This window comes from Lepidochelys olivacea (assembly GCF_965140295.1).
Source record: "Lepidochelys olivacea isolate rLepOli2 genome assembly, chromosome: 9".
NCBI lineage: Eukaryota > Metazoa > Chordata > Testudines > Cheloniidae > Lepidochelys > Lepidochelys olivacea.
In genome coordinates this window covers 91,041,285-91,056,991 of record NC_140419.1, presented here as the reverse complement: position 1 = coordinate 91,056,991, position 15,707 = coordinate 91,041,285, and the positions used below count along the sequence as shown (strand labels likewise).

The window sequence follows — 15,707 nt, the reverse complement described above, 5'->3', positions numbered from 1 at the left end:
AATCTCTTGAGGCACAAGGACTGCAAACAGCAAAATGGAGTCGCACAGTTATCCTGAGATAATTGACTTAGCTACATATGCATTAATTGTATCTGTTCCTTCCACTTTTGAAATTGCATCATCACTACAGGTGAATAAATAAATAAATTTATCTGCAAAATCCAGTCTGACTGGAGCTGAAATTTCAGTTCAGACCCTTCGAGATACAGACTAGCTACAAATTTCAGACATGAACTTCTTCAGAGTCTGGATTCATAATGAAAATTTGGAATAGAGCATCTGAAATTAGAAGCTGACCCTCAGTAAATGGGCAGCATTTGAATGAATGCATCTGTAAGCAAAGACGTTCTTTAATAGAGAGAACACGGGGTTCCCCTCATTGAATACTCTGAGGTAACACCACAAGGGTCCATGTGAGCTGAACAGTTCAGAAACCATTCAGTAAAGACACTATCCCTCCCCACATGTTAAAGTGCCCAGTTGGCTAATGCCTGGTTTACTCATGACAGCATTTCATAGCAGTCTCACCTTTGTCTGCTCACTTTCATTGTCCTTATTCTGATTTCTTAAAAGCAGCAGCTATTGCTGTTATTGCTACGGCAACCTGCTGGGTTAGGAACACAAGATTGCCTTTCCCCTCCAAGTGTCCTATGCATTTTTGTCATTAATCTGTGTTTTGCTCATGACTTTGCTTTTGTTGTCTGAGCTTTATGATTTGCATTAGTGATGGGTCATCTGATTTAGTTAAAATTGGCCCTTCCATCCTTTCTGAACCATCATCCATCCCTAGAATTGAACCCAAAGCTATTGGGAAGTTCAAAATCATTTTTCCTAAGGCCTCACCAAATGAGGAAGGTGGGAAAATGTCCCCATATTAACTGCACAATCATGCACAATCTCCACTTTCTTAGGAGAAGTGGGATTATTTTGGGTCTTGCGGGATGTCCACCTAGCCAGCTCCTGCAGAATTTAAGCTGTCCTTAAACAAAAATGTAGGGCCTATTTTTCAAATGTGTGTGTGTGTGTATGTGAGTACATCTGCAAGTCAAATTTTTGCATGCAGTGCCCATTGCCAGGGTACAGAAATCAGGTACTTGCGTACACATATTGTCATTTGGAGATGTATCTAATTCTTCGCAAGTGTAAATGTTAACAAATGAACGTCAGGATTTTCAAAAGTGCTCAGCCTTGGCCCTACTCATCACTCTGCTGTGGGGGAGAAGCAGGGCTGGGGACCCTCCTAATTCCGATAAGACTTGAAATTCTAGATGATTTACCAAACTTAGCCACTGAAAATGTTAAGATCCACAGACCTCGGGTTTAACCAGCTTCAGACTCTGGGGCATAATTGTGATAAGGTCATGACTATTTTACAACTCTAACCTATTTTTATGATCCAGTGGGAGGAAGGAGGTGTTTCCCAGCATTGTGGAGCCAGTAGAAGAACCCTACATAACTCCCATCTTAGGCCTATGCTAGGGAAAGGGTGTACTTCCCTCTGGCTATTGTGGGCTCATGCAGCATAGAGGGACGTTGTGACAGAGGGTGAGTTAAAGCAGCCCTGGGGACTGCTCTAGTTTAGGAGTTCAGAATGCAGAGGGTGCAAAGGTCGTATTGCCAGACATAAGCCAGAATAGAGACTCAAGGCCCATATAGTCAAGAATTTACTACTGGTTGGTCATATTTTGCTTCAGGAATAAGCTTCTCTCAGTAGAGCTCACACTTCTTGGGAAAGAAAGAATGAAATCAGTTTGGCTATTTTGAAATTAGAATGTGAGAATTTCAGATGCTTTATTTGCGCTGATCTCATACAAAATGGTTTCATTTTAAAAAATCAAATTAGCTGGAGATTAGTCTCTGATCAGGGCTAATTTCACAAATATATAAAATTGTATTGAAGGCAGGTGAGAAGACAGTAATTCAAAGTCCCTGGGCATGCATTTATAAATGTAAATGATGACACCATCAAATTGATATATACTTTGTGAGCAACAAATGTCCTATCTTGCTCTCACTGAAGTAAAAAAGAGCAAGATTGAACCGTACTGTATTTCTTAACATCAGACTGATCACTCAAGAAGCTACAGGTGTTCCACATCTGTGAAAAATCAGGCCCCAAGTATTCACAGTAGTATTGAACTGTTGGAGAGTGATGAAAAGGTAAATCAGATGACCAGTTCCAGTCATTTGGTTCCTTCAGAACTAATAGATCCTCAATTAAAAGCTTCACAACTTCGATAACATTCATCAGACTTAAGCAAAAACTATGAAAATATAAATCGATGAACCCAGCCATGCATACCAACAAGCTCGTTTCTCATGCAGGCATAATTCTTTCAGGCACAGCATTGTTTGCTGCTTTGTCTCCAAAGGAATTCTGGAATTGCAACATTTAAAACCGGAAGCACCAGACTCCACAGAAGTCTTTCATACCAATTCAAAACCAAAGTGAGCCAAACCCTACAATAACAGAAGCTATAATTTACAGTTCCTGTAAATGGACAAAGTTCATTATTGGAAAACAAATGCAAAGTGACTAAATCATCCTAATGCGGCCTTTGAATAGCCAGGTTACTGGATGCAAAAGCTACCAGCCACCAGAACATACCTAGTGATGTTCTAAACATTCTTTAGGAAAAAAGGAATATTTAAGGCCCTGATCCACAGCCTGTCTATGTCAAAGGAAAGACTCCTAATGTCTTCAGTTGTCTGTGTATGGGGTAAATACGTTTCTGGCTGCACGCCATTAAAGATTTTTATCTATAGGTTATATGGGGTTAATAAATGATTGATGGATATTTCAATGGTGTTACAGACAAGCGTAGTATATGTCACAGATATAAGCACATCAGAAAAAGGTGCCATACATAGAAGGCTATAGTAATAGGCAACAATCTATAACTGATTAGCTATTTAAACAGCTATTAATATAAAGTGTGACCACATTTCTGAAGGGAGACTACAATAAGCTCAGTTAGTGGAGCTGGTGATAAATGTAAAAGCAAAGATCACAAATGGATGTAAGCCAAGAAAAAAAGCCATTTACTAAAAGAGTTTGGTTTTGTTTGTTTTAAATCCAAAACAGCAGCAAGAGCAATTGAACAGTCTATAGAAAATAATCCAGCTAGTATCTATAGGGGAAACACTTACCTCAGAAGATGGAAGAAATATGCATGTATTCCCAGCATTACTAACATCTCTCGATTTTATTACTAGTTTTAGGTATTTGGTGATTTTCTTAAAACCCCATCTCCTGAAGACTTTTGAGACTCTCAGCTCTTTCTCTCCCCTTCACCCCAACCCTTTTAAAAGGAAGTTTCTAGTCCTCATGATTATGGAGAAAAGTTTAAAAGTTGAGACCTACAACTTCAAAACTCAAAAGGCAAATAAGAACTCAAAATGTATTTTTAAAATAAAATCTCATGTTTTTTGACACCTGATTCTTTATTTGTGGATGCCCAGGGCTGGTGATGCTGTATATCGTAAGTCAGTGTAAATGTGGCACAGTATTGTGTGGTATGTAACTATGCTACTAACAAAGGCAACTACAAGCCAGCTTCTATCACTCAATTCAGAATTAGTGTGATACCAGGGTGCACACAGTACAAAAAGACTTCTTGGCCTCATTCCATCCTACAGCTTCCTGTGCAGGATACATTTAAGTGACTTTTGGAAGCACTGCAAGTTGTGAATGATGGATGAAATGAAAAATCCCTGCTCAGTGCACAGAGAAATCAAGATGATGCCTGCCAAATCCCTTCTGCGTTGCCACTTGCTATCCAGGTATTCAATATGTGACTTTGTGAAAGATGTATTCAGAAAAACCCAGCGAGCCCAGATGCCTCAAAAATAAAATAGAACACTCCAATATTCTTCCAATGCTTTGGTATTATTTATTAATTTTAATTTTAATTATTTTCTGTTCCTATCTGCCACCCTTCCTGGTCACTGTGTATTATAAACTTGATATGTAAACATCTGCTCTGTTGGTCACTGAGTAATAGCTTAAGACTCAGTTGTTACTTCCGTGACTGAATTTGTGCTTGCCTTGTGACAGCTAAATAGAATAAACAAAGATCTGTAGAGTGAGCACTAAACCTTCTTGTCTGGGAATTAAAAGTGAAAGTGAAAAATTGGTGGGTACATAGGTCACAAACACCGCTCAGCATGCTGACTATATTGTCACATTGAGTATGTCTAGGCTGCAGTCACCAGGTGTGATTGGAACATGTGTTGACATACCTGAGTTAGCTTTAATCAGGTCCTGAAACAGTGATACCCATGGCTTATGAGTTTCAGGTTCGGGGCATGTTTATACAACTGCACTGAAGCATGCGCTGCCATGGGTTTGCTACTCTGGTGCTCAATCTAGCTAGTTTAAAGCTAGCTCAGATGTGTCAGCTTGAGGTGAACTCACACCTACTGACTGCAATGTAGACATACCCATTGTTTCCATATCCTTCTCTTCTCACTTGTTTTATAGTGGATTGTAAACTTTTGGGGTCTTTTTTTTCCTGTGTTTGTACAATGCCTCGCATCAAGGGGTCCTGGTGCATGACTGGGACTCCTACGTGCTACAGAAATACAAATACTGCTCAATAATATAACTAACCAGACGCTGGGTAAGGACTGCGTTTTCCAAACACCTCATTGGGCAGATTCTTGTGCAACAAAAATCAAACCCTGGGCAGTTTGGATTGGGCTCTGTAGACCTGCCTCATCACATCCCGGGAGGATGGAGGATGAAAGATTCTGGTTTTGCTCCGTCTCTGTTAATGGCCAATGAAGGTTGGCTTAGCAAAATCCAAACCAAACTTTAGTCTAGAAGCTTTTGGTGTTATAGCAACGTCAGTTGGGGGTGTGATTTTTTTTTGCAATGGTTTTATACTGACAAAAGCCCTAGTGTGGGCAACCTGGAGGACGCGGGGCGCACCTGGCCCATCTGGGTAACCCGCTGACAGGCCACGAGACAGCGTTTACATCGATTGTCCGCAGGCATGGCCGCCTGCAGCTCCCAATGGCCGCAGTTTGCTGTTCCCGGCCAATGGGAGCTGCGGGATGCGGCGCAGGCCACAGGGATGTGCTGGTTGCCGCTTCCCACAGCTCCCATTGGCTGGGAATGGCGAACTGCGGCCACTGGGAGCTGCGGGAGGCCATGCCTGCGGATGGCCAATGTAAACACTGTCTCGCGGCCCACCAGCGGATTACTCTGATGGGCCGCAGGTTGCCCACCACTGGTGTAGGCACAATTACATCAACATAAAAGTGCTTTTGCTAGTATAACTTATTTTGCTCACCAAAGCATTCTAAGCAATACTGATTCCAGCACTTTTTTGGGTCAGTGTGAGCTGTTTCCATGTTAGGCGTGTTTCCTGGCAACCCTTTTTTTTTGCCTAGACCCAGCCTTAGGTTTTGGCTGCCATCTGACCACAGCTTGGTAAATGGCAAGATGCAGTTACTGCTCCTAACAGGCTAAGGACTGCAGACTATCTGCACATCTCCCCCACTTCACAACCCTGCCTGCTGGTTTGCATTACACGCTGGTTAAGTCTTTTCTTTTAGACTGTAAGCTCTTTGGAGCAGGCAGTGTCACTGTGTGTTTTTAATTTATAGCCTCTAGCATCCTGGCCTCTACATGCAACCCCAATACAAGTGTTAACCAAAACGGCGGCTCACCTCTGGATACTGTTTCATCTAAAGCTCAATAGTAAGGAGAGGTGGTGCAGAGAGAAAGTTTAGATTCATCTCCCTTATTATTCTTATATAGACTTCTTTTATCTTGGATATTATTTGAGATTATACGATATGATTTTAGCTATTCCTTCATTAGTACTGCAAGGGTTTAAGTGAAGGCATAATTTGGCACTTGATGTAGATTTTATTTAAAAACTTGAAATTTCGCTGAAGCAAATTCTAACTTGGTCATGTATACAGCTCCCATCAAAGTCAAGGGGAGCCCTGGGCAAGCAAATGACATGAGCCCATCAATGACATGAGGCAAGGTTTGCTCAAAACGGTGTTATTCATTCATGCTTGTTTTATTCAGCAATACTTGGAGCCAGGGCCGTCCTTACCCATATGCAAAGTAACGCAGCTGCGTAGGGCACCAGGAAATTGGGGGCAAATTTCCTGGTGCCCTGCGCAGCTGCATGCTGCTCCAGCCCCTGCTCCGGCTCTTCCCCAGGGCCCCCGCCCCACCTCTTCCCGTCCCTACTCCACCACAGCCCTGCCTCCACTCCCCTGAGCTCTGCAGCAGGGCCGGGCCTGCACGGTGGTTCCCACCTACCCCCCCAAGCCAGCCCTGCCCTCCTGCCTAGGCCTGGGGCCAGCTCCCCTCCCGCTCCCCTCCCGCAGAGGCCGCCACCCCCCCGTGGGGGAGCTGCATAGGGCCCCAGAATAGCTAGGGATGGCCCTGCTTGGAGCACATTTACTCTAAATGGTGGATTCCTCAAAACACAGGGCTATTGTGCTTCCCATTGAAAGGTTTTTGGACCATTCATCCTGATTACTTTTTAAACTGGAGGCCATTTCATTCTTGAATTGTGTGATCCCACTAAATACTGCCACAAAACATCACAGTAACACCGATACATGGTCTTAGATACAGTGCTGTCGGTTGTAACTTGTTACATTACAAAAATGGCATGGTCCACCTACTGGCAAGGGCAAGTATTTCATAACCATGAGCAACTTGGTAAGCTTGGTATTTTAAGAACAGATTTAATAATTTTATTAAGATGATGTTGATGTAAAAATAAAATGGTACAGAGTTTAAGCATAGAAGTTTCTGGTTATCAGGGAATAAGGTACAGATTATCAAGGGGTGAGAAATTTGGTTTAGGAACGGGTGGCGTAAGGAACACATAATCTGCAATCTCCCCGATTGGGGGTAAAAGTTTAACGGGACAAAGTACAGAGATTGAGATATAGGGGTTGTTCATATAACGGCTATGTTCAGGTGTGGAGTACAATGAGTGGATACGATGATGCAGATGGATTTACCCTCATTTGGTGGGAATTAATGCTCAATGAGTTTATGGTTCCAGTTCATATGGTCCAATGGAAAAAGTCTCTCAGTCCCTTTCCCACAGTTGATGCATGGTACTGGCTCACATCTCCTGGTACTGTCGGTGGCCGTTGATGTGTTCGATGTAGATGTCCCTGGACCATCGGATGGTGTCCGAGACCACAAGGCGCTGCATGAGCCGTGCGTAGCGTTGACCGATCCCACAGGTCTGCAGCACATGCTTGTTGCAGGGGTCCCAAGCGCCCAGGGCTCCGACGATCAGGGCGTCCATCTGCACCTTGTAGCCCTTTGCTCTCAGGGTGTCGGCCAGGGGGGCGTATTTTTCCATCTTACGAGCTCGGGCTTCGTGGAAGGCCGGGGTCCTGTTCTCAAAGGAGACCGTGACGTTGACGAGGATGATCTTTTTCTGGGCCTCGTCGGTGACTACCATGTCAGGTCGCAACTGGCTGTCAGTACCGGGGATGGTGCAGTTCACGGCAACCTCCCCCAGGCGTGGTGCGATGGCTTTTATCAGGCGGTTCTGGATGGCGTTGTGGCGCAGCTGCCAGGCTCTGGAGTGGGGCTTGCAGTTGCACAGGACGTGGGGCAGGGTCTCGTTGGAGTAGCCGCACTTCCTGCAACGCTTGTCTCTGTTCCTGTGGTGGACGGCTCCGTTGAGCAGGATGTAGTTGAGCCGGGCACGGTGGACGAACCGCCAGTCGGCGAAACGGGTGAAGCCACCCCTGGAGAGGAAGTGGTCGCTGGCTTCCCACTTGCTCTTCAGTTCGAAGGCTTTACCCTGGTCCGGTTTACGCTTCAGGGTTTCCATGTACAGCGAGTGGATGGCTGCCTTCAGGGTCCTCTCCAGCATGCCCCTGTCGCTCGGGGTGATGATGGTGTTGTCGTTGGACCTGATCTGCGGCACCAGGACTTCCAGCTCCTGGCGCTCCTCACACCGCTCCCAGCGGCAGCCGATGCGCTTCCCCAGGCAACGTGTGTCATTGCGAGCGCGGGACCACAGTGAACCGATGTCGCGCCCGTCCCGTCCGAATTCGCCATCCAGGGAACCGCTCAGGAAGGTGGCAGTGTCTTGGTTGGAGGGGGCTCTGCCAATCCGTTTCTTTGTTGCATCATGGAGGGCATTTGCTGCGATGTTCCTTACCATGGAGTTGAGACATGTCAGCAGGGGGGGCTAATCAACACTCAGGTTTCTCTTTTTCTCTTTTTTATTATTTTCACACCAAAATCTCCTACCACTATATTTGTTTAGAAAATTATTTTTATTACATTTTGATTGCTTTTTCCATGTATGCAAATGGGAAACCAAATATCTTCAAGAGAGACTCAGGTGGGTAGACAGCTGGGGTAGAATGCAGAACTTTTAATTCCCATATCTAGATGGAAACTGCGTCAGTGACACTAACCAACAGAGCCTTTGGTTAAACAAAATGCTACATACAGGTAGAAAACTGGCCAGCAAGTCAGGCTCTTTCTTAGACATAACCCACTGTTAGCAAACTAGATGTTCATTAAAAACAGGTGGTTGTGGGAACTCATCGTATTTCTCCCACCACAGATGTGGCATTCTGCTGAGTGCTCGAGTTACAGAACATTAGTTTCCTTCCCAGTTATACTTGTGTTTCATCTGATTTGATACAGGATCTAAATTAGGTTCAACAGAGTCAGCATCGGCTTTGAAAACTGGTGATTTCAATCAAGGGCGTAGTGAGGAAATAAAAGTTTAAATACATGCCAGCTGTTCAGTTTCCTCCTATTTAATCTCATAATCATCTATTATTGTCTGCTAAAAAGTCAGATTCCTTGGGTTGCCTTTTTAAAAACTAAATTCTGCCAGAATTCCAGAAGGCCCAGATCCAGCCTGTGTTGTAAACATCCGTTGAGTACTGGAACATGAACCAGCATGTTTTCCCTTTTCTGTTTAGTGAATGTAGCGATCATGAAAGGTGTCCAAGTGCCAACCCCAGAGACTGAGGTCCCCTGGTTACCTACCAAACAGATACAGCATGGGTAGCAGAAGCAGCACCTGGTTCCTTTGCTTCAACCATAACCCGGAGAGGCCACATCTAAAAATTATTTCAGTCCCCTTGTCTATTTAAATCCTTGGTCTTTCTGATGAGACTGTCATCTAACACCAACAGTGGACATCGATCCACTGGGAATGTTTTTGAGTTCACCACGTAATCTCACAAAGGCCACCAAAAATCATAGGCTTTAGTGACTACTTGCTACCAAACTGGCCCACTCTTGAAACTTAGGAGTAAAAAGCTCACGAGCCCATGACCAATCCTTTGAGCCTTCTATAATCCTACCTAGGTCAAACTTAATAAACCAGGTAATGTGTAATAAATTGCTTGACAGTTTTCACTGGGAATTAGCTATCATATTTCTAAGGTGCTCATTGCCATGGTATCTTAGTACTCTACTGATAGCATTAGGATGTGGTGGGCCTTTGAGATGGGAAAGTAGGATCACAATATCCAGTTTTAAAATACCTAGCGTGGTGAAAACCTTCCAAATACTTTCACAGTCATTAGGTTTCAGGGACTTTTAGTAATTAGATAAATGGCATGTCTGAAAATGGACTTAAGTCTGTAGCACAGTAAATAAATGCAGTATGTGCATCACAGGAAATCAGAAAATGAGAGATACATAAATGAAGAATATAGACAACACGATTACTGTTAGAAAAGGACACCCCCTCTCTTTGTATATACTTTTTTACAATATTTGTGGAGGCTATTTTCCACAGTCATAGGTCACTTATTATATGTAGGAATGCCTGTTTGTGTCTGTTAATAGACATTTTTGCAAAACATGTTGAGTAGTTAGATGTGTTGTTATGCACTCAGCACAAACAAAGGTGTATGCATGTAGATGTGTGAACAAAATATTTGCACGCCTATTTGAAAGTTAGCTCAGAAAATAAGAGGTTTGCATATTACCAAAGATGACCTATTGATCTTTGATCGGAAAAAGTTTCTAGAATATAATATGTTTAATATGGAATGTCTATTCTTGTGCACTACAGGTTATTTACCTGTGGATTTCCTATTTATTTCAGTGGAAAACAATGGGGGTTTCCGTGCCCCATTACACATGAACCCTGACATGCCTGTAGAAAATTAAGTTGTTGATAAACATGAATTCATTTGAAAATCCCCCCTGTAATAATAGCCATAATTTCAGATAGGAGTTACACTGGGAGAGAATGTGCAGAATATGTGAACTTGGAATTTGTCAGCACCTGAATTAATGCTAAAATGGGATGCTCCTTCATCACGTACAGTACTTACAATCTGAATAGCAATTTGATCCTGAGTAGCATTCATTTTGCCATACAAAATTTGCAAAAGCTAAACTGCAGTCCCACAGAGACCCTCTCAGTCAATTTTCTTTGGTAAAGCTGATTGCCTAATGCGAGCTGTATAGTCTCTACAATCTGGTCTCTAGACTGGATTCATGGTAGAGCTGTTTGAATGAGGCAAAAACTTTTCCAGAAATATTTGTTTACATTTTTAAACAAATTCAGTTCAGCTGTTCGTTTGTTTTTGTTCTTTTCCCTTTCCCCCCGCCCCCCATACAAATTTTCTAGCAAAACGGTTTTTTGCCAGGTATGTTTACTAAAACAGAATTTGAAGGGAATATTGACGATTATTCACTGAAAGTGGATTTCAAATTCATCAGTTCAGGTATTTAAATTGGAAACCTGATTATAAAAGAGTTAATGTTTGTTCACTCAAGGAACTTACGGTTCTACATGGCCAACATATCTATTCAACACAGCAGCAATTCCCAGTCCCGCACATTGAAGACATACGACAAACTACTCCCAAAAGAGCTACGAACCCTGAGTATTTGTGAAAATTATTTGAAATAGGTCAGGGTTGTCTCTCATTTATGGGATGGCAATTTGTGAATAGAAAAAGAGGTGGAATTCATCAAATACATTTTGTTTGTTAATTATTCTCTTACCTCTAGTCATTGGCTCCGGATAAGTGAGCATGGATGACTGAATCGTGAAAAAAAAAAGTCTGTAAATGCTGAACCCATAAACTATTCAGCTTGGTCAGTGAAGTATGGAGAATGTTTTGAGTTAGGAGAGAATTGTATGAAGCTTGACCAATAAAGCATGCAGCACCATTTGCAAACCATGTAATTGAGTCTGTATTAGTAAAGTATGCAATTCATTTAGACCCTAGATCTGCTAAATTTAAATTGCTATTTACTTACGCCATTCTGTGAGTGCTATGCACAAGTCTATCAGTAAAGTTTGCTGTTTCAGCAATAAGTGTATTGCTGAAAGAGTTAAGTGCATGTTCCTACAAATACTTACCTGTCCGAGTAAAGCTATACACGTAGAGTAGTTCCATTTAGATTTCATAGGGCTACTCACATGTGTCAATTTATTCATCTGCTTGAAAATGCTAAAACTGGTAAACTTTTATACAGTATTAAGTATATAAAAAGATACCCACTACTAGACAACTACATTTATCATGAAGTTGGCCTATTAACCTAAAAATGTGCAACAGAAAGTGCAGTGTGTTCCACTCTTTCCATTTCTTCCTACTGTCTGTATTATTGATTTCCACTGGATATTTGGGGGCTGAAAAGGCATGTCCTATATGCTTTCAGTAGATAGTAAAGGTATCAGTGCTTTATAGACAAATCTCCCTTTGAGACTCTCTCATTTATAGGCAGCGTCTAAGAATAGAACAGTAAATCAATCTGGTTGTAATAGTGAAATTTCAGTTTTGTAACACAAGCAATTCACTCCTGTAAGACAAAAATAAATACAAGAGTATCTAGGACAAAGTTAAGTGTGAAAATAATCCAAATATAGACTCAATTAAACAAAAGTTTGGTAGGTTTTTTTTTAAGCTCTTCTCTTTTGATAGCAAGTCTAAAGTTGTGTCTATATAACTATGGCACCCGAGATCGTGAGACTGCAATATCCTGATTTTAATAAATATGAATTATGTGATCACTCTTCATTTTCTGCACCTTGTTGCCTTTGAGAATAGACTATGAACTCCCATTTTCGCTTCTTCATAAAGGGAAGATTCATAAGAATGATTAATCCATATTTTAATCTTTGACATGCACTGTGGAAACACCAGCAGCAGGATGCGTGGTCTAGACCTTTCTCCCTACTGTATATTTTGACTGACTGATCCTTCTGCCCCTTCTCTATCTTTTGGTGAAGCTGTAAATAAGTGGGGATGTGGAATGGCATACTCAGCAATTGCAGAATGTTGAAAAGGTCAGAATAGTACAGCCAGATGTTACTGTCCCATAATATACAGAATATATGAGGCATTCACCTTCTCCTAACTCAGTCATATGACAAACAAACAGCAAATGGAACAGCATGAATGCATTCCAGTGACAGTGTTTTTAACGAGTATGGAAAATGGTGTGAACTGCCCATTTTTGTTACACCCCTAAAGCTATATTAGGGCCCTCCTACTAATGCATACATATAGCCCCCACTTTCAATTGCATAGCATCACACATATAAGTATAACAAATACACATCAGTCAAATGCTTTTAAGTTTAGTTTCCTGATCAGAGCCGAAGAAAGATAAGGAAAAACTTGGATCAATATTTATTGCTCAATGTTCTATCTACCTACTATTTCCCTCTTCCATTGCTGTAGTGTCTGAGACCTCACACTCCTTTGAAATAAGGAAGTACTGTCCCCATTTTGCAGATGAAAAACTGAGGAACCTGGAAGATTAAGTGTCTTGTCCAAAGGCACACAGAAAGTCTATGGCAGAGGGAGCAATACAACTGTTTTCCATGAGTCCCATTCCAGCACCCTTCCTATTAGACCATCCTTTCAGCTTCTAGTCCTGTGGGCTAGACTTCCCTTTTCTGGAGGAAATACGACTCGGAACAATCCAAAAGCAATAAATATTGCAAAGAAATGGTGGGTGGAGTAGTGTGTTTATTGAAGTCAATGACAGTTTTGTTTGAGTGAGGATATGTAGGTACACATGGTGGTCATTTGGACAAAGCTGCCATTGGCTTCAAAGGGAACGTTGTGCAGGGTCAGTCCCACGATGTTTACAATCAGTTTGTACATGTCTATGGACGAACGCCACTATGGAAATGTTAGCCATTATAAACTTTTTTCAAGTTGCTTTTACTTGAAGAATTTTACATTGTGGTAGTGCAGATAAGAAAGAAAATAAAAGAGATCTGATTAAACTTTTAAGACACCTCTATGGCAAATTTTGTCTTAAAGCATATTTGTCTGGTATCGCTGGATATTGCTCCATAAAAATAAATAGGATAAAATCATTGTGTCCTCAGAGTTGTACATTAAGAAGCCTGATGCAAAGCCCAATGAAGAATACAAAATACTTGAACAGAAGCATAACAGTAATGAAATATGTAAATATAGAGTGGGTCAACTTCTGCTCTCTGATATGTTAGTGAAAATCTCATGGATGTCTATGGGCATTAACAACATGGGACAGAAAGCAGAATTTGGCACAGTGTCCCCAAATCAACCAAACTGTCACAAATATCAGGAGCCAAACTCTGCTCTCTGTTATTTCTGTGCATATCTGGATTAATCATGTTTAAATTGATAGTTACTGCAGATTAAACCACCCTAATGGCAGAATCTGGCATCTAGTTTCTAAATGTAGCATTTTGGCTTTATCCCTGGGAAAAGCTATTAACAACAAACCAAATTAGCATTAAAGCATTAGCTGTACTACACGGAGTATTTAGGGAACTTTTTCTAAAGCTGAATGTCAGACAATGTGTCTCTAATATTCTGTACAGATTAGTACAAAAGCTATTGTAATAGATGCAAATCCTACCTCCCCTTGTGTGGGCCTGGAAAGCCGTGGAACTTCTGCATTTCTGCTGCAGAGCAGATGCATGCTACAGAGAGCCCTTTAACAAGGACTGTACACAACACTCCTTGCGGAGAACTGCTCCTTAATAGCTTTCTTCCCCAGGAGTATGGAGAGCTAGGGGTACTGCAGCTTCATGGATCCACTGTCCTAACTGGCTGGCTAGGGGATGTGGAATCATGGTAGACAGTAAACTTTCATGGTGGTAGATGTAGCCATGGGAAGTAGGCTCCATGGTTGTTCCGATTCTGGGATATGGTTTGGGGCAAGATTCTGTCCCCACTATGTACCTAGGCATTAGCTCAGACTTTGCATAAGGAAAAAAAGAATGTAAGACATTGAAGAATAGTTTTTAGCCATGTTTGCGGAATACATAATGCACTCAGTTTAATGATGAAGACTACAGCTGGGGGTCAATTACACTGCCCACCATCAAGTATTATTGAGTATTACTAGAGGAGGATGGGTATCTACAGGGTAGTCTGGCAGGAAAGATTCTGCTACCCATAAAATGTTATTGGTACAACTACAAGACTAACATTAAAGGTAGCATATTTTCCACTAGTAAGATACAGAATGCTTTTTGTATTATATATAGTAGGTGGGGCTGGAATTACCCAACACCTTAATTCTGGCATTTCCTAACCTTTCAGTGTTTCAGGGTAGCAGCCGTGTTAGTCTGTATCCACAAAAAGAAAAGGAGGACTTGTGGCACCTTAGAGACTAACCAATTTATTTGAGCATAAGCTTTCGTGAGCTACAGCTCACTTCATCGGATGCTGTAGCTCACGAAAGCTCATGCTCAAATAAATTGGTTAGTCTCTAAGGTGCCACAAGTCCTCCTTTTCTTCTTTCAGTGTTTGACTTTGCAACCTTAATAGTCTTTTAATGTAGTTTTTTGGTGCATTTATATTGCACACATATGTGTGCACACATACTCCTCTTGAAAACTCATCTTTCCTATTGATCGTTTTAAAGCTTAGGATTTCTGAATTATTTTTTGTTCAGAAAACACTGTCATATTGCATCAAGACTCTTCTTAGTACTGCCGTCCTTAAAAGTGAATTGAATGAAGTCTTTGTCAGTTGACTGGTAATAAGGTAAACATTAGACAAATGACAACTCATTGCTGTTGTTCTTCCATTGGCAGCTTTTTGCATAAAATTAACATCCTTGGAAGAGCCCACAGAAATTTAGAATGAAAAATGGTCTAAAATAAAAATCAGGACCCTGGACAGTAAATTTAGCTTAATCTTATTTTTCTTGTCAGCATGTGCACAAATTTTGCTGTCCTATGGAGCTCCTCCCAATCAGAGCTTCCTCCCAATCAGTAAAAGGGAGTTTTAATTATTATTTTATCATCTCTACCTGATTCCCACATCTCTCAGCAGTTACCATAACTTTGCACGTTCTCTTTCATTTATTTTACAGTGCCCTTGATTGATCTGCTTAACAATCAGTCCCAGGATATTTCATAGCTACAGCCCACAGAGGAAAAATCTTTCTAGGCAGTAAAAAATGAGAATGCTCAAATAGAAGGTGTTTTTCTCAATACCTCTGAAAGCAAGAAAAATACCATGAACTCTGGCAAGGTAAATCCCTTGACACTTCCCTTGTTTGGAAAGTGAATTAACTGAGAAATTTGTCCTTTTAAAAGTAATGCGTATGTCACCCTTTTTACTGTATTTCTGAGATCAAAGCAAATATATTTTTAAAACCAGATGATACATAAATGATGGATTCAATTACTATACACACTGACATGCAAACATTCATTTCAATTACACCTATTTCTAACTAAATATCC

General features: G+C 41.4%; 1 protein-coding gene across 6 annotated transcripts in view; it reads right to left on the bottom strand.

Annotated features, from left to right (window-relative positions):
• IL1RAPL2 (interleukin 1 receptor accessory protein like 2) overlaps positions 1 to 15,707 on the bottom strand; it is a 552,617-nt gene that overhangs the window by 121,410 nt on the left and 415,500 nt on the right. The gene's annotated exons all lie outside the window — the stretch shown is intronic.